At 41.3% G+C, this 24,357-nt stretch overlaps 1 non-coding gene across 1 annotated transcript; it reads left to right on the top strand.

Moving 5' to 3' along the window:
* Nucleotides 1-4,638: 4,638 nt before the first annotated feature.
* Nucleotides 4,639-4,745, top strand: LOC141620898 (small nucleolar RNA R71). Its single transcript, XR_012532061.1, has one exon. It is a non-coding gene; the product is annotated as a small nucleolar RNA R71 (small nucleolar RNA).
* Nucleotides 4,746-24,357: the final 19,612 nt, after the last annotated feature.

The raw sequence follows: 24,357 nt of genomic DNA, 5'->3' as shown, positions 1-24,357 counted from the left end.
TCTTGAGGAGTGCGTAGATGGTACGGTTGATGAAATGTGACCCACCATCACTTATAACGGCTCGGGGTACTCCAAAGCGGGGGAAAATGTAGTCTTTGAAGAGCTTGGTGACGACCTTTGCGTCATTGGTAGGGGCGGCAATTGCCTCAATCCACTTGGACACATAGTCCACCGCAACTAATATATATTGGTTGCCGAATGAAGATGGGAATGGTCCCATGAAATCCACACCCCACACACCGAAAAGCTCAACTTCCAAAATGTTGTCCAATGGCATCTCATCTCTCCTCCCAATGTTACCTCTCCTTTGGCAAGAATCACAAGAGTGTACCATAGCATATGCATCTTTGAACAAGGAGGGCCAATAGAAGCCACAATGAAGAACCCGAGCTTGGGTTCTAGATGTGGACAAGTGCCCTCCATAAGTGGTAGAATGGCAAGCTTGGAGGATCACACGACCTTCTTCTTGAGAGACACATCTCCGGTAGATCCCATCATTGCACCTTCTATAGAGGTAAGGGTCCTCCCACACATATCTCTTTGATTCATATCTCAACTTCTTTCTAGCTTGGTTATCAAATTCTTCGGGGATAAAGCTAGAACTCAAGAAATTGGCTATATCCGCATACCAAGGGGTGGAATGGGTGATAGCAAGGATAGAATCGTCGGGTAACCATTCATCAATAGGGACGCCATCGTCTTTATCCCCTCGGGACTCTTTAGTTAACCTCGATAGATGATCCGCAACAAGGTTTTCGGATCCCGGCTTGTCCTTAATCTCTAGATCGAATTCTTGAAGGAGTAGTACCCATCTCAAAAGTCGGGGTTTAGCATCCTTCTTCACCATCAATTGTCTCAAGGCGGTGTGGTCGGAGTAAACCACCACCTTAGATCCCACAAGGTATTGTCGAAACTTTTCCACGGCATGAACAATTGCTAACATTTCCTTCTCGGTTGTAGAATACCCGCATTGTGTTTGGTCAAGGGTCTTACTTGTATAATATATCACATGATGCTTCCTATCCACCATTTGCCCAAGTACCGCACCAACCGCAAAGTCTGAAGCATCGCACATTATCTCAAAGGGAAGGCTCCAATCCGGAGCCCGGATTATTGGGGCCGTGGCCAATGCTCTCTTCAACCTATGAAAAGCCTCAAGACAAGATTCATCAAACACAAAGGGGGCATCTTTGAGGAGTAATGAGGTCAATGGTTTTGCTATCTTTGAAAAATCTTTAATGAAACGCCTATAGAATCCGGCGTGGCCTAGAAAACTTCTCACTCCCTTTACATTGGAAGGAAGTGACAAGTTTTTTATAACGGCAACCTTAGCACCATCAACCTCAATACCCCTAATAGAGACAACGTGACCGAGTACAACCCCTTCCTCTACCATAAAATGGCATTTTTCCCAATTAAGGACGAGGTTGTGCTCCTCACATCTCTTCAACACATTAGTCAAATTTTCAAGACCATGATCAAACGAGTCCCCATGGACACTAAAGTCGTACATGAAAACTTCCATGCTTTTCTCTAGAAAGTCCGAAAAGATTGTCATCATGCACCTTTGAAAGGTGTCGGGCGCATTGCAAAGCCCGAATGGCATCCTACGATAAGCATAGACTGCTATTGGACAAGTGAAAGTTGTCTTTTCTTGGTCATCCGGGTGGATGGGAATTTGGAAGAACCCGGAATAACCATCTAGAAAGCAATAATATGCATGGCCCGCGAGCCTCTCAAGCATTTGATCTATAAAGGGAATCAGGAAATGGTCTTTAAGGGTGGCGGCATTAAGTTTCCTATAGTCAATACACATGCGCCATCCGGTCACCGGTCTAGTAGGTAGGGTGGTCCCATCCTCTTGTTCAACCATTTGCACCCCCCCCCTTTCTTTGGTACCACATGAACCGGACTAACCCACTTGCTATCGGTTATTTGATAGATAATCCCGGCCTCAAGTAATTTCAACACTTCATTTTTAACTACCTCGGCCATTTTAGGGTTTATCCTCCTAAGACCATCTACCTTGGGTTGACTCCCCTCCTCCAAAACAATTCTATGCATGCACAAACTCGGGCTTAAGCCCTTGATGTCATCAATGCTATACCCAAGTTCCCCTCTATGAGTTCTCAAGGTTTGCAAAAGCTTCTTTTCTTGTGACTCACTTAGGTTAGCATTTATGATCACCGGGTAAGCCTCCCCCTCATCAAGGAAAGCATACTTGATAGAGGGGGGGTAGGGGTTTGAGTTGTACCTTTGGAAGGAGAAAACCCTCCACTTTCTTCAAAAGTTCTTTATCAACTTCATGATCTTCCTTCATAGCCTCATCATGCAAAGAGATTTGAAAAGCCTCTTCCATTTCCACCTCTTCTCGGGCTACTTCATGTACTACCTCATCAATCAACTCAATAGTGCTCAACCTTTCCATCCTTGGTCCTTTCCTCAAATTCGGGAGGTTAAATTCGACATTGTTGCCCTCAATCTGGAAGGTTAGCCGCCTATTCTTGACATCAATAAGCACACCTCCGGTAGCCAAGAATGGCTTACCAAGGATGATGGGGGTATGGCTATCCTCCAGAATATCGAGGACAACAAAATCGGTGGGGATTAAAAGCTTTCCAACCTTGACGGGTACGTCTTCAAGCACCCCCATAGAGAGCTTGACGGGCCTATCCGCCAATTGGAGAGTCATGGTAGTGGGAGCAAGGTTTTGAATGCCAATCCTCTTTGCAACTTTCAAAGGAATAACACTCACACTTGCTCCCAAGTCACAAAGAGCTCCTGATATAGGAACACCACCAACTACACATGGGATTGAAAAGCTTCCCGGGTCACCAAGTTTAGTGGGCATTTTGTTAAGGATATGAGCACTACATGCCTCTTCCATAGCCACTATCTCTTGGTCACCCAAGACTCTTTTCTTGGTCAAAATGTCTTAAAAACTTTGAGTAAGTTGGCATGTTCATAATCACTTCCGTAAAGGGTAGGGTAACCTCAAGTTTCTCAAGCATATCACAAAACTTGGCATACTTAAGGTTTTCCCTAGTCTTAATGGCTCTTGAAGGGTAAGGAATTTTAGGAACAAGTTGAGAATTGGAAGATACCTTTGGAGGAGCCGGATTCTTTGTTACCTTCTTAGAGTGTTGCAAAGGTACTTCTTCAATAGCTTCTTCCTCATAAGGGAGGTCTTCCACATATCCATCAACATCCTTATCCACTTGAATTCCACTTCTTGACGAATCTTCACAAGCTTTCTTCCCCTTCTTATCTTCACTAACTCTAGTCGACGGTACCATGGGTGAGCTTCCCTCTTCACCATTCATTTCCAACCCATTCCCCTTGGGCTCTTCATCAACTTCCAACTCAAGGTCTTTGTAGGGGTCCTCAAGCTCGACACCGCTCCTTAACACTACCGCATGAGCATGGTGGCTATTTGAGGCGTCCTTGGAACTTTGTCCTTGGGCCAATAGACCACCGGGCGGCCTTTGAGGGTTAGCCATAGCGTGAGAGGCCATCCTTGATTCCATTTCTCTCATGTCTTTAAGGAAGGTAGCCCTCAAGTTTGCTTGTTCTTGTTGGGTTGCCTTGGCAAAATTAGCCATCTCTTGACTATGTTGAAGTTGCAAGTTCTTTATCATCTTCAAAAGCTCATTTTGAGAGAGCTCCCCTTGAGGTTCTTGATAAGGTTGGTTGGCTATGGGTAATGGGAACCCATAGTCATACCGAGTGTTGGAACCTTGGTTGTTGTTTTGTCCCCCTTGGAAGTTAGCTCTAGGACCATTGTTGTTGAAGTTTGATCCTTGGCCTTGTTCTTGAAACCCTTGAACATACCCTTGCCCAAATCCTTGATTTGTTTGGTTCACTTGATTCCCTTGGTAAAACCCTTGGTTGCTTTGATTTCCACCAAAATCTTGGTACCCTTGTGGTTGGTTACCATAGTTTTGGTTTTGATTGTTGTTTGGCCATTGGTTTTGATTTCCGGGGTTAGTCCTTTGGTTGGGGAATGTTCCCCTTTGTTGAGAAAAACCGGGTGGATTATTTGAGGCTTGTGGTTGAAGGTGTTGTGGGTTTTGAACATTGGTACTTTTGTAGCTAAAATTGGGGTGGTTCCTTAAACCGGGATGGTAGAAGTTGGTGTTTGGGTTGTAGACATTGGGATTGTTGTAGGGTGGTCTTGGTGGTCTTGTATTGTTGTTATAGCTTTGGAAAGCATTAACATCTTGGACATTCTCTTCATAGCCACCGGTATAGTTGTTGGCACACAAATCATAGGTATGACCGCTCCCTCCACAAAGCTCACAACTCGGAGTTTGAACCACTTCCTCCATGGGTGGCCCATGTGAGGTTGTGGCTTGGTGCACTTGATTTCTTTATAGCTTTTCAAATTTTTTTATGAGTAAGTCGAGCTTGGCATTTGTCTCGGAGTTGGAGGGGTTTTCTTTAGGGAACTTCCCATTCCTTCTTAGCATGTTTCCTCTAGAACCATAGTTTGCTTCCGAATCTACCATTTTCTTGATCAATGTCGTGCCTTCTTCATCATTCAAGTGATCAAATCCTCCCCCCGCGGAGGCATTTACCATCTCCTTAGTCCTTGGTAGCAACGTTTGAAAGAATGTTTGAGTGATGTACCATTCCGGGATTCCATGGTGGGGACAACTTGCTATTAAGTCTTGATATCGGTCCCAAGCTTCACCTAAAGACTCCCCGTATTCTTGTTGAAATGTATGAATCTCATTACGGAGCATTGCGGTCTTTGATGAAGGGTAATATTTGGCCATGAATGCTTTAGCCAAGGCATCCCATGTCGTGAAGGTATCCGGGGGGTGAATGTTCAACCACCGGTCCGCCTTGCCCGTCAATGAAAACGGAAACAACATCATTCTCAAGGTGTCCTCGGACACCCCATTCTTTTTCATCATTGAAACCTTACTCTTAAACTTCCGGAGGTGAGCATGGGCATCCTCTTCAATATGCCCCCCTAACAAATCCTTCTCAATCAACCCGACTTGGGCAGGATGCATTTCAAAGTTGTTTGGGGCCAAGGTGCCAAAATTAATAGGGTTACATGAATCATTATGGTTAGGCCGGTTGTGATCTCGTAGAGCCATTTGTGGTGGAGGATATGGTATATGAGGGGCTGGTGATTGAGGTGGGTTATTTGGAATAGGGAAGTTATGAAAAGGGTTTTCTAGTAGAGGCTCAATTGTGATGTTTGGTTGAAGTGTGGTTGTGGTATCAATATTTTGTGGGGTGTGTGAATTTGGTTGATCAATGTTTGCCCGTGGAGGGCTCCGAACTCTATCAAGGGTCCTTGTCCTCAAGGTCCTAAAAAGCCTCTCGGGGTCGGAATTGAAGAGTAGAGCTTGGTGGTTCCTTCTAGGCATGCACTCAATAAACCGTTAGTCTCCTAGTGTCTTTACACACTAGGGGAAGGCAAGAAATCACACACTCTACAATGAAACACACAACTACTAAAACAAACTAGCAAGTGAGATAAGACTAAAGCTAAGACTCTTGATAAACTAAATATAACCTAACGCCATCCCCGGCAACGGCGCCATTTGATGAGTAAGATTTAATGGTAGGGTCAAGTCTCTTACCATCAACAAAATATAACCCAATTTAGTGCGTAAATCGGGGTCGAACCACAAGGATGGAGGGGTTTCTACTTAGTCTAAATAGGAGTCTAGTCTAGTAAAAAATGAAAGGAAGTGAGTTGGTTTAAACTACTAGTTGTAACTAATGCAAGCAATTAAGGGGAAGTGTATACGATTGATTAAAGGCTAGGGCTTTCGGGTTCATCTAAATGGTTTTAAGAGGCAAACAAGTCGATTCAAGGAGTCAATGGTGAGGGTTTATCCTAGGATGCAAATCAATCTCTTGATTATCCTAAAGGTTATTACCAACTCTCATTAAGCAACACACCATTCTAAGCATGCAACAAGACCACCACAAACTCTCATTTATGGAGGAATTAAGCAACTAAGACAAAAAGCACAAATTCTCACTCACACAATTCATCAAACACCTTGTATGCAATACTAAGAAAGACAAATATTTCACCAAAGACTCAAAATAATCAAACTATCATGCCCAATAATCTCATTTAGACTCCCCCTAAACCCTAGAAGGATTACTACTCACTCATATCAAAATTATACAAACAAACAAATAGAGGAGAACCAATAACAAAAAGAGATGACATGGTAAAGATTCAAACAATTATAAAAGGCAAAATAAAATGTAAACAATTGATTAAGCAACTGAATAAGAGAAGAAATGTACCAATAAAAGTAAAGATGATTACTTTGATTGAATAAATGAAGGAAATCCTCCAAAATCTCTCAATACAATCCCGAAAACCAAGTGTAAACAATTGATAATTACTAATACTAACTAATTTTACTAAGTAATTAATAATAATTATGGAAAAATTAAAGCTTAATTAGGGAAAGATTACAATAATTAGGGAAAGTTTTCAGATCTAGGGTTGTGTGTACAAATGGTTAAGGGAGGGGGTATTTATAGTCTTTCATGGGATTTGGAAGAAAAGAGGATAAAAGAGGAGAAAGCCCAAAATCCGTCAGCTGCTGCTTCCTGCCGGTGGACCGGCTACCGGTTCGCCTACCGGTAGCTAGGTCAAATAAAATTGAAGTTGAAAATTTGAGAAATAGCTGGTAAGTGTGTTCTGCCGGTGGACCGGCTGCCGGCCTGCCGGCAGAACACGGTCTTCAAAATCTTCAAATTCTTCAATTGCTGCGTTCTACCGGTTGGCCGGCTACCGGCCTGCCTGCCGGTAGCGAGACCAAATTCCTTTTTCTCCTCTAATTCCAATTCAACTCTAGCTGCTGTGTTCTACCGGTGGGCCGGCTGCCGGCCTGCCGGCAGAACACAGCCTTCGGCATTTTCCCTTCTTCTTATTCTCAATCAGTGCCCCCTACCGGTGGGCCGGCTGCCGGCCTGCGAGCAGAGGACTACCCTAAGCTCCTTATCTCCCTTTTCTTCATGCAAAGGCATTGGAATGCCTTCCTTGCCCCAATTCCTCTATACTCGACTCGATTCCTGCAAGAGGATACACCAAATCACAGGTACGGGAATTGGGCACAAAATACAAGGAAAGGCATATAAAACCGACTCGATATGAGTCGGAATGCGTAAAAGAAAAAGGGAAATTCGGTGCAAATAAATCATATATCAGGGTGTTGTGGTTGTATCCTTCTTGTGTAAGAAAGGACTGCCTACGTATCCACCTGAAGAGGTGAAATCAAATCATGCTCGTAGTTCAAGTGTGTGCCTAAGCTTGTGTTGTCAGGACCTTAAAGTGCATGGGTCAGGAGAGTATTTTCCTTTGGCGACTCGAAGAATCGATTTGAGATAACTCCCTCTGATCATAGACCAAAGAGGTTTAATTAATTTTGTAAAAATTTCCTAGTCGTGTGAGCGCACTCGAAAGTGGACCCTAAGGATGAATTGGGTATGTCTCTTTCTGGGTATCAAAGTATTCGAAGACTCCGTGTCTGGGTCAAGGTGAAACTAGATTGGATATTTGGAATGTGGAGCTCGGAAATAAGAGGCTTTGATGAACAAATCTATGGAGCCTTATTTTTTGGAATTGAGGCTTTACGGAGTTATGGCTTGTAATATGGCTTTGAAATGGAGTCTCCTGGCTTGATGTAGCCCGAGCACATAAAGGTAGGTTAATTGATGCGGGATCAAGTTTCCATGTCTTGGCCCTAAAGGGTGGGTATATTTGACGAGCTTGAGAGGATTCTCAAAATTCCTAACTATCTCCCCGTAACGGTCTCGAGAAGAACTTAGGGTGTGTGATATGTGAAAGGCTAAGTGAGGGTGCTAGCTGACCATCTTCATCAATGTCTTGATTCTATATGTATTTCAACAGTATTCCGTATTTGATTTCAGGCTTGTCCTTGATTCAGACTCGGATTCTCGGTCTAGAATATATCTCGGCTTTTTGCTCAGATTCTTGATTCAGGTTTTTGAAGATAATGTTATCTATGGATATAGACATAGGCTTGCTTTATTGAGCCTTCTTATTTTGACTCTTTTGTCTTGGATATTGATCTTGGTTATTTCTCTTGAATGAGCCTTTATCTTTGATCATGGCTCGTATCATCTTGGATTTGCTTACTACCATCGATTTGGGTCAGACTAGCACCTTTGGTGTGAAACGGGTTGGTCTATAGTAACACGGGTTGTTTATTGTGGGGAATGAGCTTGCCTTCCATCATGGATCGTTAACAAGGAGATGGTCTGGATTTATCCTAGAATCTCTTGAGATAGGCTCGTCCTAAACTGGGGTATAACGAGGTTTCTGTTGCCAGACATGGAATAGGTAAGGAAAATGAACACGGAGTTTCAAGTCCTCTACAACATAGAACGGAACATTATTTAAGTGTACTCACATCGGCTCACCATGCGTTGTGGTTCATTATAAAATGTCTCAAACCAATTCTTGTTGTCACAGGAAAAGGGGAAATGAAGAGATATGATAGAATATGTGGATTGAAAGTGTACTTTTATTAAAATGAATAATGAATGTATTTAACATAGACTCGAGGAGACACGTGACTCGTGGGTCAGCCCCCAGGTTGTCACTAGAAATGGAAATATACATAAAGAAAGACGCTAGAACAAAATTATGGGATAGAAAGGCTAGGATTCGGACTCTGACTCGATCTTAGAACCAGACTCGTAATCATCGGCCCATGCTTGAACATCTACTCTTCCAGCAACTGGCTTCGGCATCTGGCTTTGAGCATTCACCCATTTGAGCACCTCGTCCTCATCATTAGGAACACTGGAAGGATAATAGTCAAGAAGAATTTCTTGATAGGTGGTATATCCATAAGGATTGCTTAAGTTACCTTGTGGGCTAAAGGTTGAGTGGGACAATTTCCCGCTTTCTATCATATCTTGCATCACGTGCTTGAACTTATGGCACACCTCAGTATCATGTCCCCTACCCTTGTGATATTAGCAATAGGCATTCTCATCCCAGAGCCTAGATTTCTTTTCTGGATCTGGTGTATGACCGATTGGTTTCAACATTCGTCGTTCCATGAGTCTATGAAGGGCATCCGTGTATGTAATTCCAATGTTGGTAAATTTCCTTTTGTTGTCGAAAGCCTTTGTGAATGACCTTAGAGAGTTGTTAGGTTTCTTTGACGAAGGCTCCATGAGGTTGCCTTTGTTGATTTTGATTCTTGGATGAGAAGAACTAGGAATGGATTGCCCACTTATTGTTTTCTCCTTAGGACTGTCAAGTTGAGGGTTTGTCTGGACATTTTCCATCTTGAGAGGTTGGGCATCAAGCTTCTTACCCATTTCAGCAAACTGGTTCTCCATATTGGAAAGTCGAGTGTTTAGATTATCAATGGCTCCTTCTATTTTTGAAAATTTATTGTTGAAGGCCATGGAAAGCATGAGCATTCCATTTTGGATATCGTCGTCTTCGAGGACATTGATCTTTTTGTCGTTACGAGGGTCGAGGAGAAGAGAACAGTCTAGGGATGGTTCATGGTCATGTTTAATGATACTAAACCCAAGAGGGTTGATTTTCTCGAATTGATCAACAGAAAGTGACACTGGAAGCTTGCCCCCTTCGATCATACTAGAGGTTTATCTAGGTGGCGTGTTCTTTTCCACCATCCCACTCTCAAGGGTGAGGACGCGAATGCTCAAATTTTCCACTGTAGCTTGAACTCGCAGGACTATGGCATAATTGTCTTAGAGAGACACGGTGATTGTGGCTTGATCTGCTTCGTGACTTTGCTGACTGACATAACTTGCTGGATTCCTACTCGACAGAAATGACGCGCGTTACAACCTGATTCGACATGGGATCACGCATACCAAGGCAACAAACAAGGAGCATAGGAAGGGACAAGTAACCACGAGGGTAAGATGAGACGGGATGACTAGACTCTTGATTTGTGAAATCATGAAATATCGTGAGTGACTTCTCGTGTTTGAATTCCCGGTGCTTAACTTTAATTTTAGACTCGAGTGTTGACTTTGACGAAGTGATCCTTATATGATTGACTTTATTGACGGGATTGATGACACGTGTTGATTCTAAGGCGTGTGTTTAAGACAGACTTGACTCGAGGTTCGGGTATGTGTGTCCCGAACGTGTCATTAGGGGAATTTAAGAGACAGATTTTGGAATGACTCGATGTGTTAGCCTCGAGTGTGTGAGTCGAGGTGTGGAAATGTTTAGATCCTAACTGAATTGGGGTAGAGGGTCCAAAATGACGGCGTGACGCCTTAGGACTTGACTTGAATTTTGAAAAGACCCAAAATGTAAAGGAAGACGGGTTTATGACTCGACAGAGTTCAAATTAGGACATAGTCGGTTTGAATTTTGACTCTAAATTAGCCCAATTGAATTTACATATTTACATTTACCTGGTCGGAAAATATTTTGGTTTTTTTTTTCTTTTTTTTTGGACTTTTTATTTTTCGGTTTTTTTTTTTTACGTTTTTTTTGTTTTGTATTTGGTTTTGAAATGAGTTTTAGGCCCGAAGTTTGACTCAACATTTAGACAGAGTTTCGCCTTATTTTGCGCTATTTTGAAAATGTTTACATTTTTTTTTTGGGAAAATGTAAGCTTCTCATTAAAGATCATAATCTCCAACTACATACAATTAGAAGGCATAGTGATACTAACTTCCTTCATGACTTAACAATTGTTTCTAACTAATTCAAAACACTAACAGACTTATACTTAGATTGGAATTTCTTTACACTATTACAAACATCATGCTGAACAAGCATAACAAGTTTTTCTGGACGTAGCAATACCTGGTCCCTCCTGCACTTATTCCGAGCCATCCAAATATGATATATCAATCCTGCTAATATGACTCCTACAATTTTCTTCTTACTGAGAGTTCTGTAACGTTTCCTGCACCACCACCTGATGCAGTCTTCATCTGGCAAAGACTCATCACACCAATCAGATACCAGCCTACAGCAGCGCCTACTATAGTCACACTTAAAAAATAAGTGAGTATGGGTTTCCTGCTGTAGCCCACATAAGAAACACAGATTAGCCTGAATAATCTTCATGCTCAACAACCTATCTTGAGTAACGAGTCTGTTATGACCCACTAACCAGCTGATAAACCCATGTTTTGGGACTGCCCACGCATTAAGAGTCCAGGGGTACCATTCACAGTCAGCATCCTGAGGTTGTAACCATTTGTATCCCAAAGCAGTAGAATATGGTTCAGACACACCTGAGCTAGGCATTAAAAGCTCCTTGAATATAGTTTTTATCTGGCAAATCTTTCTCCATGCCCAGCGTGAGTTGATAGTTGGTTCATAATCTTTCCAACGCCTGTCCTTTATGTAGATTGCATGAACCCACTTCACCCAAAGATGATCTGCTTTAATTTCAATCCACCATACATATTTTGCAACAACAGCCATGTTCAAAACCATCAAGTTATGTAGCCCACACCCTCCTTGTCTCTTAGGCCTACACACTCTGTCCCAAGCTACTAAGGCTGGGCTAGCACTGTCTGCTTTCCCATGCCAAAGATAATCCCTACAAATGGAGTCAATCTTTTTCAACACAGTTTTGGGGAGGATGAAAATACGAGCCCAGTAGTTATAAAGAGTGCTGAGGACAGCTCTAATCAGAACTAATCTGCCAGCATATGAAAGGTGTTTGGCCCCCAGACCTCGAATCCTATCCACAACATTATCAACCAACCTAGTGCAGTCCAGTAGAGATAACCTCTTTGGTGATACAGTCACTCCCAGATACTGGAATGGAACAGTACCCAGTTGCATCCCAGTAGCTCTTCCTATCTCATTCACCAACCAGTCATCCATACTATTACAATAATAATTGGATTTCCCCTTATTCATCTTTAAACCTGAAGCCTTGGAAAAATAATTGAAGGCTTGCAATATTAATTCAATAGACACTCTTTCTCCTTTACAAAACAAAATTAAATCATCTGCAAAACATAAGTGTGAGAGCTCAATTCGTTTGCAAAAAGGGTGAAACCTGAACTTTGGGTGCTTCTGAGTTACCATCAAAGTTCTACTCAAATATTCTAAGCACAGGGTGAAAATCAGAGGGGATAAGGGTCTCCCTGCCTCAATCCACGCTTACCTTGAAAAAAACCAAAAACCTCCCCATTCAAAGCAATAGAAAAAGAGGGGGTAGTGATGCAGTTCATAAGTAAGGTTATCATGTGCTGAGGGAAATCAAGTGCTCTCAACATTTCTTCCACAAAAACCCACTCAATAGTATCATATGCTTTCTGAAGGTCTAACTTCATTAACATTCTAGGAGAGCAACTTTTCCTCTTGTACAACCTAATGAGATCTTGGCAGATGAGTATGTTGCCCACAATGTCTCTCCCCTGAATAAAAGCACTTTGGGAAGGGTTAACAATATCTGGAAGCACTCTACTGAATCTGTTACAGAGCACCTTGGAAACACATTTATATATAGTATTGCAGCAGACAATGGGCCTAAACTGCAATACAGTCTCAGGAAGCTCCACTTTAGGCACTAGAGTAATTATTATATTGTTACATTGCCTAAGAAGCTGCCCAGACTGGAAAACATTTTGAACTGCTGCCATGACCTCCTGCCCCACAATGGGCCAACAGTCTTTAAAGAACTGACTGTTGTACCCATATGGACCAGGGGCCTTAGTCCCTGGAATAGAGAATACAGCTCTCCTAATCTCTTCACCAGTTACAGGTTCCATCAATACCTCACAATGTTGCTTTGTAAGGCATTTGTCTGTCTTAACAGTCTTCTTATTAACATGAGATACAGGCAAAGAAGTGCCCAAGAGGTAGATATAATATTCCTCAAAAGCCTGCTTAATCTCATCACACTTAGAACACATCCTGCCCCTTATGTCCTTCACCTGGAAAACCTTATTCTTCCTCCTCCTCTTTTTTATGCTAGCATGAAAGAATGCAGAGTTTTCATCACCATCCAGAGCCCAAGAGATCTTAGCTTTCTGTTGCAAATACTCAGTTCTAGCCTGTTGCAGCATGCTAACCTCCTTGGCACAATCCCTCTCAGCCTGGCATACCCCCACATTGAAAGGATCATCTCTGAGCAAAGTTTGAAAGTGCTCCAGGGACAGTTCAGCAACTTGAGTAAGATTCTCTATATCACTAAACTGTTCTTTGTTCAATGTCTTCAAAACTTTTTTCAACCTCTTAAGTTTAGTCACCACTTTAAACATAGCAGTGCCCCTGACTTCAGGTCCCCAACTATTTTGCACAATTTCCATAAAATCAGGTGCCCTAGCCCACATATTGAAGTATTTAAATGGAAGATTTCTATTTTGAAGAGTCTCCTCAAAACTAATCAGGCACGGACAGTGATCAAACAACCCTTCAGGGAGGAAGTTTGCATAACTGCCTGGAAAAGTATTCAACCACTCTTCATTAGTGAACACCCTATCAATCCTGCTATACACTTTTCCCCCAACCTCATGCTTGTTTGTCCAAGTGTAAAAGGACCCACAACCCTTAAGCTCATACAACTCACAGTCCTACACCAGCTGTTTTAGGGGTTTGATATCAGTCAGTGTAACTGGAACACCTCCAATTCTCTCATCCACAGCCAGCAAAGCATTAAAATCCCCACAAGTAATCCAGGGCCCCCTAATGCTCTTATGATACTTCCTAAACCTATGCCATAAACTCTCCCTTTCAGCAGGTTTATTCAGGTCATAGATCATAGTTAACCAAAAAGACATATTCCTTCCCCTATCAAGGATCTGAGCATGAATACATTGATTAGTAATCTCCTAAATAGACACCATAAACATGCCAGGATCCCAAATCAGCCATACTCTACCTCCTTTGTGACAACTAGAATTAGTGCAAACAGACCAGTCCTCACATAAACTACTCCTAACTTTATTCCGATTCATAGACTTAACCTTAGTTTCTAACAAACCAAATAAACCTACTTTATTGTGGTTGAGAAACCATTTTATTTCATTCTGCTTACTAGCCTTATTCATACCTCGAACATTCCAAAACCCCAAACTACCCATTATCAGTATGATTATGACTAGATTCTCCTTTATTAGACAGAACTCTTTCCATCAGCCCTACTTTAGACTTTTGAAGGGATAAGGTCAGAGATTCCATAAAAGATAACCCCCCTGGGGTAAAAATCCTCCTTTCACCATTATCTCCCCTCATCAATCTAGTTAAAATTTTCCTGGGCATAGATGGTTCAGTTACAGGACCCTTAGACAACACCACAGGAGGAGCCCTCTGTATCACAGGAGTAACCACTGGAGTGGTGACATTTGGTGTCACAGGCTTTGGTGGAGTTTGTCTCTGTGGCACAGTCTGGTTCTTCTGAGGCTGTGTGTCCTTTCTCTTTTTAGTCACCACCTGTAGCTGTTTCTGCTGAGTAGGTGCCTTAGGTTTCTACACCCTGCGAGTTCCAGCAGCCACTTCCCCCTTCCTGCAAATGTCAGTTGTATGTCCCATTCCTTGACAAGTAGTGCAAGTGGTGGGAAGCCAATCATAGACCAGCCTGGCTTTCTGAACCCTACCCACTTCATCAATAAAAGACAGATCAGAGGGGAACTGTTGACCAATTTGTATTTCTATCATAACCCTAGCGTACCCCAGGAAGGCCCTGGTAGCAGTAGCATCATCACATTTAACACACTGTCCCACAGCTCCACTCAATTTCTTCAAACAGTCAACACCCCAAAACTTTATATCTAAGCCATAAATTTTCATCCATATTGGAACCCTAGATACATCGTGTTTGAGTAACTCTGCATCAGGGGTCCATTCCTTGATAATGACAGGCTTATTATCAAAGATGAGGTGACCATTTTTCAAAACAGCTTGTTGTTGCTCCTTCGTCTTAAATCGGACTAAGAAAATCCCATTAGGAAGGAAACAAACTCTATCTACCCCATTAGACTGCCACACCCTCTTTACAAAACTTTGGTTTACATTTGAAAAGGATTTATTTTACAAAATTTTGTCACGGTTATGTTTAAAAAATGGTGATCACATATGATACAAGCATTCAAACAGGCATTATAACGGTATGCTGAGTACATTTAAAAGGGTTTTGGTTTAAAGGGTGGGTTGCCATACCGAACAATCAAACCCGGGGTCTGTGGAGAGGCTCGTACCAAACAGGAGTAAGGTCGATTCCTAGTCCATTCCCTCGAGTAGTGAAAGCCCTTGATACAAACAGGAGTAAGCATCACGGTATGGTTGACGTCAATCGCTATCCATCCTTAGGCCCAGATAAGAATTTGGACCGTCCAGATGGGACGATTGGTCGAATGGGTTGGGTTGGGCCTAGGAAGGCCGAATAAAACGATCTAAGAAGATCGAGTAATGAAAACCGACAACTGTCTCATATAAACTATTCCCTAACCTTGTTCAAGTTTCACCCTTGGCAACACGTAAGTGTATTACTCCCCAGCGGAGTCGTCAAACTGTGGACACGGGGGGCCCACAGGGTCGCTTGGGAAAACAAGCGTCTGTATTTGTGGAGTCGCCACCAATTTATTGTGGAAAAATGGAAATCGTTCGAATAATTCGCGTCATGTCAAGACACAAAGTAGTGACATGAACACTAAGAACTCGTTACCCTTAGCATTCTATGTCTAGAATGACTCTCGTGGATGCCAATGAACACGGATGTTCACGGAGATCTGGAGTAAGGGGTGAGGGTACGTATTAGGAAGTTCTTTTACTGAACACCTAATCCCGCCCGCCTCGATAGCGGCCTCTACTAATGATTAGGGAAATTATTCATACTTGATATGTTGTCGATTATATGCATGCAATGCAACAAACAATAAATTAATCCTAGCATGTGAAGATTGACTATGTCGGTGAACATGTAATTAGCACTCAATTAATGTCGAATTAGGGTTTAGATTAATTACATGTGAAAACAAAGTAGATAAATCATCCATACAATAAATACAATAATAAATAAATTGGGATAATAAAATTACAATGATTAATTGATTTACGTCAAAAATACATTTAAGACGGATAATTTGAGAAAAAGGAGAAAAAATAAATTAGGTTAGAAAACGGATAGATTAAGAGTAATAATACGGATAATAGTTGATTAATACGTATACTAACGAATTAGGTCAAAGCAAGAACGGAAGTTCAGAGACAGAACTCAATCCGGAACAGGCGCAACAATGCTGCGTCTCTTGGAAGAGGCGCAGTGGTTACTCGTCTGCTCCTGAGGTGAGTTCTGGCTGTGAAGCCGGAACTGCGGTTTGTTAATGTTTATTGGTGATTTTGATGGTTGATTATCGATATTTGACTCGGATGAAAGTGACTTAAACAGATTATTTACATATGAATTTGTCATAAAAGCGATAAAACACAAGTTAAAACATATTATAACTAATTAAAACGAATTAGGTTAAATTAATAAGATGGAAACGACGTGATAAACAATGAAAAAAATATACAAAAGTGAATTCCAGAGACTTGATATGAACAAATCGAATCTCTAAAACCCGGATTTGATTTTAATGACGAAAACTCGCAAATATTGATTATTAGGGATTTAAGTCGGATTTTAATGATAAATTATTAAGAACTATTGAAATAAAACTATGTATTAAAATTATTATACAAACGAAATAAGAAGAAAAGAGAGAAAGACGAAACAAAAAGGACGAATTAACAGAGAACAAAGGAAGAAGAAGAAAAGCAAGAACAGCGGCAGCCTCAGGAAAAGGCGCATCAGATACTGCGACCCTTCGAAGAGGCGCAGCAGTTGCTGCGGTTCTTCTCGACGTCTGTCTTCCATTAATCCGTAAAATAGTTTAACAAAAGGGTTTTTAAAAATCGGTTTTAAACATATTTTGACGTAAATCTTACAATAATTAGTACAAAATAAAATACAATAATAAAAGTGGGATTTACACCCTCAGACTTACATGTTAGCGTCGCGAGATTTAACTAAATCGGCTTTTAGTGGTAACTCGACTCGATCTATGCAAATATGAAAGTGCCCTTGAAAAAGGAATTAAAAACAAATTGATTGATTGATTGTGTAGTGGTCAAATTGGTCGGTCATGCAAAACGAGACTGGTACTCAGAAAGATCTGAGCTTACGCGGTCGAAAGTTCAAGCACGTAGACGCCAATAAGCAAGAGCGTGGTCTTAGAATGCAAAGGGAGAAGAGAAGGGCGGACACTCGCGTGAGAAATATGTGAGGCCAAAGGTCTCTATTTATACTAATCACAGAATTAGGGTTTAGGAAAGGAGAGAAAGATCCGGAAACAACCGACTTAGGTTAAACACGGAAACTTGGACAAAAAGAAAGTTTGGAGAAAAGGCGCAGCAGATGCTGCGTTCCTTGGAAGAGGCGCAGCACTTACTGCGTCCTTTCCCCAGCGGTTTCCTCCTACGCGTAGAAAACGCGTTTGACAGCCTGTCGTATTTTAGGCATAACTTTCTCTACAAGACTCGAAATAACGTTATTTTGGTGGCGTTGGAAAGCTAAGAGAAAGATCTAGAACTTTCTGTGAAATAGGCCTGACCCAAAAAAGTCGTTATGACCTCGTAAAACGGGCCTAAAGGTCGCGTTGTCATTTTAACTAAATGAAATGCACATTTTGTAATGTAAACTTTAAGTTTAGCCTAAAGAAGTGACATGGGACTCAAAATGAGTTATACCCATAAAATTTTATGGCATCCTAACCTTAGGTAGACAAGCATATTGCTTTGACTCGGGATTTGACGGTTTTAGGAAATGAAGACGGTTTTTGACCCGGACTCCAAATGAACTCTAATTACTGCCAAAACGACCGTAATGACACCTAGATGACAACAAAGGGGTAGACACAAGTGTATGAGTTAACTTTTATTAACCGATTTACGAAACGTCATAAAATCGCGACATATGCTAAACATGCGGCCCAATCATCACTGGGTGTTTGGCGGGAGGTGCAGAAACGAGGTGTCTACAGAGCCCCCACTTTGACTGAGGCTTGGACAAGGTGGAAGTCAAAGTATAGCCATCAGGTCAATCAAAGATTACAACCTGACGACTATGGCGGCGCGAGGCGGTTCAAGGGGTCTGAACCAAGGACCTGTCGTCGGGAACATTTTAGAGTCTGTCGACTATCGTGGAGGGTCGTTTAAAGTTCATTAGACTACGTAAGGAAGCTCACCAACCATAAGAAGAAATCATACCTGAGACTTCTTCCTCGAGACGTTTCCGGAGTTATGTAGCTAAGGTTAAGACCTAAAAGATATATAAGGATTGTGCTAGGGTGTGGGAACCTAAAGGAAAACATCAACGGGAAGGAGGCCAAATATAAGTTCAACCTAAGGGGTAACCAAAGTTTGGGTGTAGGAACTCTAAGAAAAAGTGACCCTAAAGGATTATGATCCTAAAGAGGAAAGGTGATCCTAAAGGAATGTGATCCTAAAGGGAAAAGGTGATCCTAAAGGGAAAAGGTGATCCTAAAGGAATATGATCCTAAGGGTAGAAGTGTATGAACTCTAGGGAGTTTGGGAACCTAAAGAGCTAGGTGTATGAACCTGGGTATACGAACCTAAAAAAGACGGCTGGTATGGGAACTTCTGGAGAACGACACCTTTGCCGAACTCCGTGAGGAAACAAAAGTATTGAGGGTAGCAGGACGTCGGTAGAAACTGCTGGGTGGAATCTGCTCGCGTCGGTCTCAAGCGAACTCCGGCAAAAATATTGAACTCCATGTCTCGATAAGTGCAATCGGCTGTCATGAACTCTCGCTGGGAAAATAATTGAGGTGTGTCGAAACACCGTCGAAGAAAACCTGCTCGTTATTGCAAGCGAAGTCTTAGTAAAGTACTGCGACAATTCACAGTCTGCTCGAAGGTAAAGTACTGCTTCTGATACTTACCTGCATGGTTAGTGGCCACACAAGAATGCAATCTAATAGTAAAAAAAATAACGCATTCGCAGCAGGAAACTCATAGGTTTTGCAAAAGTTGTTTCTTTGTAAGAGTTGTTTCTTGCTCAAATAAATTCGTCGTTTGTAATGTGTTATGCATATTCAATGGGCTTTAGACATAGGACTTGACATGACATAGACCTACTAGGACGCAAAATGTAGACTTAGGTTTGACTGACGCGACACCAACTTAGATTTGACGCGACACAAGGATGACCTTGACAGAATTTGCTTAAGCATGCGCAACCCCAGCCAAGTACGGGTGACCACGCGTATCAGTTCCAAAGGTAGAAGAATTGCAAGAATGATGGGGGATATATAAAGGCATGAGCCGTGGATCAGCTGTCTATTTGGACACCTTTTGCTGCCGTTTGCTGTAAAAGAGACCCCTCTTGAGGCACGATGACTTGGAGAATCGATCTAAGACCGTTGTCATTGTCCGGACCAAGCACTAGCTTGACTCAAATGAGAGAGGAATAAAGAAAGGGCGGCATCTCGGAAGAGAAGCCCCCAGGATGAGAAGATAACTCTAGACTTTGGTAAAAAGAAGACTGGGCGACAAGAAGGAGCCCCCAGTAAAGAGGCATAAATGGAAATTGTGGTGAGGATGGTTGAAATTGCGGTTGAAAGTTGATAATTGAGGTTGAAAGTTCGTGGCTGGGATGGTTTTGTCCATGAGGACTGCCTACGTATCCACGTGAAGTGAAATCAAACCAGATCGTAGTTCTGAGGTTTGGTTAATTGTGTTTGGGTGTTGTGGTTGTATCCTTCTTGTGTAAGAAAGGATTGCCTATGTATCCACCTGAAGAGGTGAAATCAAACCATGCTCGTAGTTCAAGTGTGTGCCTAAGCTTGTGTTGTCAGGACCTTAAAGTGCATGGGCCAGGAGAGTATTTTCCTTTAGCGACTCCAAGAATCGGTTTGAGATAACTCCCTCTGATCATAGAACAAAGAGGTTTAATTAATTTTGTAAAAATTTCCTTGTCGTGTGAGCGCACTCGAAAGTGGACCCTAAGGATGAATTGGGTATGTCCCGTTCTGGGTATCAAAGTATTCGAAGACTCCGTGTCTGGGTTAAGGTGAAACTGGATTGGATATTTGGAATGTGGAGCTCGGAAATAAGAGGCTTTGATGAAGAAATCTCTGGAGCCTTATTTTGTGGAGTTGAGGCTTTACGGAGTTATGGCTTGTAATATGGCTTTGAAATGGAGTCTCCTGGCTTGATGTAGCCCGAGCACATAAAGGTAGGTTAATTGATGCGGGATCAAGTTTCCATGTCTTGGCCCTAAAGGATGGGTATATTTGACGAGCTTGAGAGGATTCTCAAAATTCCTAACTATCTCCCCGTAACGGTTTCGAGAAGGACTTAGGGTGTGTGATATGTGAAAGGCTAAGTGAGGGTGCTAGCTGACCATCTTCATCAATGTCTTGATTCTATATGTATTTCAACAGTATTTCGTACTTGATTTCAGGCTTATCCTTGATTCAGACTCGGATTCTCGGTCTAGAATATATCTCGGCTTTTTGCTCAGATTCTTGATTCAGGTTTTTGAAGATAATGTTATCTATGGATATAGACATAGGCTTGCTTGATTGAGCCTTCTTCTTTTAACTCTTTTATCTTGGATATTGATCTTGGTCATTTCTCTTGAATGAGCCTTTGTCTTTGATCATGGCTCGTATCGTCTTGGATTTGCTTACTACCATCGATTTGGGTCAGACTAGCACCTTTGGTGTGAAACGGGTTGGTCTATAGTAACACGGGTTGTTTATTGTGGGGAATGGGTTTGCCTTCCGTCATGGATCGTTAACAAGGAGATGGTCTGGATTTTTCCTAGAATCTCTTGAGATAGGCTCGTCCTAAACTGGGGTATAGCGAGGTTTCTGTTGCCAGACATGGAATAGGTAAGGAAAATGAACACGGAGTTTCAGGTCCTCTACAACATAGAACGGAACATTATTTAAGGGCTGGTGTCCTCTACAGTTAGTGCAATGACATATAAATCTCTAAAAGGATCAAAGGGTATACTTTTGTATTATTATCAGTTGGTCCACGTTTATCAATAACGGTTGGCTTGCTAGATAAGTTTGACGTTATTGTCATACTGATGGCGGTGATCAACTGGTCCCTAAAAGTCACACCTATAGGATACGATTGAGAGATGTAACAGTATGAAAATACAGTCATGTTGATGCCTAATATGACTAAGCAGTTAGTCGGAGTTATTGACTAGTAATTAGTCAAACGCGATGTTGAGATAATTATTTAATACGGATTAAATAATAATGGCTAAGGTGAATTAAGCAGATAATTCATAAATTGAATATAAACGATTATATTTAATGAATGTATATTGAATTAATTAATTATACAATATTGTCATTGTCGGACAAGTATTAATATATCGACTGAGTCATGTTATTAGTTGATATTTTAATAACCGATAACCGATGACGATTTATAATAAAAATCCCGTCATATACATTGTAGCATTTTGAGTCGGACCACGAGTTAAAAATAAGGAGAAAGTGGAAGCCCACTCCCTCCCTTGTGATCTCACGGTGGACCGAATGAACAAAAGGAGAGGGTCTCTCTCCTTTTGACCTAATTCATTCATTTACACAAACAAATTAGGTTTTGGAGGCATTCTCTCTGAAACCTAGATCTCACATCGAAAACCTCACAAAAAACTCTCTCAATAATGCAAGGCAATTAGAGAGTACTTTCTAGCACAAGGGGCATAGTCTCAGACGGTCTTGGGTGCAACGATTAGGAGGAAATCTATATTGATTTCTGTTCTTAGGCCGTATTCACAAAGGACCCGAGGTTGATTCTTATATCTTTATCGTTTCTCTTGTATTTATCGTTTATGACAATAATCACATGTTAAAGATACGTTATAGTCCTAAAATTTAAGGGAATTTTACGGATATTTCCCTACAAGTGGTATCAGAGTGAGGCCACGTATATTTTTCATTGTGATTTTCTTTAAACGATTTGAATCGATAATTTTTTTTTTTGCATAGAAAACCGTGAGGCCGATTGTTTTACACGGCTGCTTCATTTTTTTTTAGCATTGAAAATCGTTACCTGCATAGCTCTCGGCTGTTTTAATTTTTTTTTTGCATTGGAAGCCGTGCCACACGGCTTTATGCTGATCAGACGATAGTCTCGTTTTGCTTTCGTTTTGTCTTTGCATATTGTTTTTGTAATCGATTTTCATTGCAATATGTTAATGTTTTATCAATTGTAGATTCATTTCTATACGGATTAGGTTTGATTTGCAATTGGTTTTATCAAATCGATTTTGTTTGGTTTGTTGATGCTCACGGTTTGAGCTGTTAAAATAAAAAAAATAAAAAATTCAGCTCTCGGTGTGTCCGTGAAAGAAAAAAAAAATTCGTTTTAATTTTTTTTTTCGGCCATATCATGTGCATAATACGGATTTTGTGCATTCGCTTGATAGTGAAACGGTTCACTCACGTACCATTTAGTTATTTTAAAGCGATTTAAAGCAACGGATTATCATGAATTAAAATTAAGTTGATAGAAGCGGTTTTGTCACATAATTTTAATTGTTAAAAGGTGGTTTGGGTAAATTTAACATAATTACGGAATTATGTCACGAATAAATTTTGTTTTAGTTGATGCATTTTAATTTATCGTTATTTTTGAATGCATTGAATGTTTTATTACGTATTTAATTTTACAAACGGTTGTAACTTAGTGTGGCCTTAGTAGAACGTGTTACCGTAATGATGGAACACGGTCTTGGTTGTATTTTGAGATCTCATATCTCCGTTTTGTTTTTTTCTTGTAATTACAGTTTTAATTTAGAATGTAAATAGGTTTATATTTTGTAAATTTTAAATTGTAATTTTGAGAAGACCTAAGATGGAGATCGGATGCTCACTCCCGCTGCATGGACAAAGATGGAACATCAAGACAAGCTTCTCGGGTCCAACGGTGGATTCCAAAGTTGTTTTATGTTCTTTTTACTAGGATAGGCCACACTAGGACTTTTATTTACGTTTTGCATTTATTTTTATGTTTTCATCGTAACGATAGTTTGCATCATATTCCGCCTAAAACCAAACCACCTAATAATTGCATGAAAACTGGCTCATATAGAGGTCACGCGTTAGTTTTCTATGATATACAGATATCACACGTTTTTATAAGCCATCACCTAAATTAATTCATTCACGCAATGCTAGTTTTTCGTTCACTTAAAATGAATTAAAACTAAGTTGATGGGATCTTCCTCGTATAAACAAAAATTGAGAATAGTCTTTATAGGTCAAACTCCAATGAATCCCTTCTTCGTCGGTAGGCATAATATGACCCCTTCTACGTCAGGTAAGTTGGAACTGATTGACCTATTTTATCTCAACACTATGGTCACTCGTACGATCCTGTGATTATGGTGGACTATAGATAGGATTTACGGAAATCTATCGACCAAGAGTTCTGACGGTAGAACTAGCTAAACAGTTGGCTTATCAATTTACGGAAATTGAGTCTTGGGATCATTTGTATAATTCTTGAGGTAGATCGATTATACAAGTGCAATGAGTCTACACGTTAAAAATGAATTTTAAATAGACTTAAATCACCACGATGAGTTGCTTATTTCGTTTTGTTTTTCCCTTTCTTTTTCAGTGTAGATCACGATCACTTAAACTGCTAATAACAAAATGGTTGGCCGTGCTGACGACCCAATGCCAAGTGCCACATTGGACCGTGAGTCCTGGCTTCAGATCTTCATGAATCGGATGAATCGTCTACTCGATCAAGAATGATGGATCAAACTTCGCGGACTGGGAGGCGGCATTACGGAATGCTGCCATTGCCGACGGGAAGCTCAAATATCCGGTTGAGCCCATCCCGTCAAACCCGTGGCCCCACGGCCGGAGCTAACGAGATCGCCACGTATAGCGATTTCGTCATGGAAGCGGGTGCGATTAAAAACGTACTCATTTTTGCAATGGAATCCAATTTGCAGAAACGCTTCATAGCCCAAGGTGCGAACAAGATTTTCACCACGCTCACTAAGAAATTCTCGAAAGCACCGAGAATCGTGACCTATGAGCATACCTGTCGCTTCTTTGAGGCGAAACTCCAGAAGGGCCAACCGGTTAGCCCACACATTCTCAGCATGATTGAGAATGTCGAGAAACTGGAGGCACTTGATTGTAAGATCAGTGAGAACATCGTGATAGACCGCATGCTTCATTCACTCCACGATGGTTTTGCGCTCTTTAGAGCCAATTACTATATGAATGATTTGAAGAAAAGTCCTCATGCACTACACTCCCTTCTCGTACAGACCGAGAAGGACATGAAGTTTAGTGGGAGCCTGAAACAGGATGTTC

The sequence above is a fragment of the Silene latifolia genome, chromosome 1 (genome assembly GCF_048544455.1).
Source record: "Silene latifolia isolate original U9 population chromosome 1, ASM4854445v1, whole genome shotgun sequence".
Taxonomy (NCBI): domain Eukaryota; kingdom Viridiplantae; phylum Streptophyta; class Magnoliopsida; order Caryophyllales; family Caryophyllaceae; genus Silene; species Silene latifolia.
Note: the sequence above shows the minus strand (reverse complement) of the source record. Positions and strands in the feature narration are given on the sequence as shown.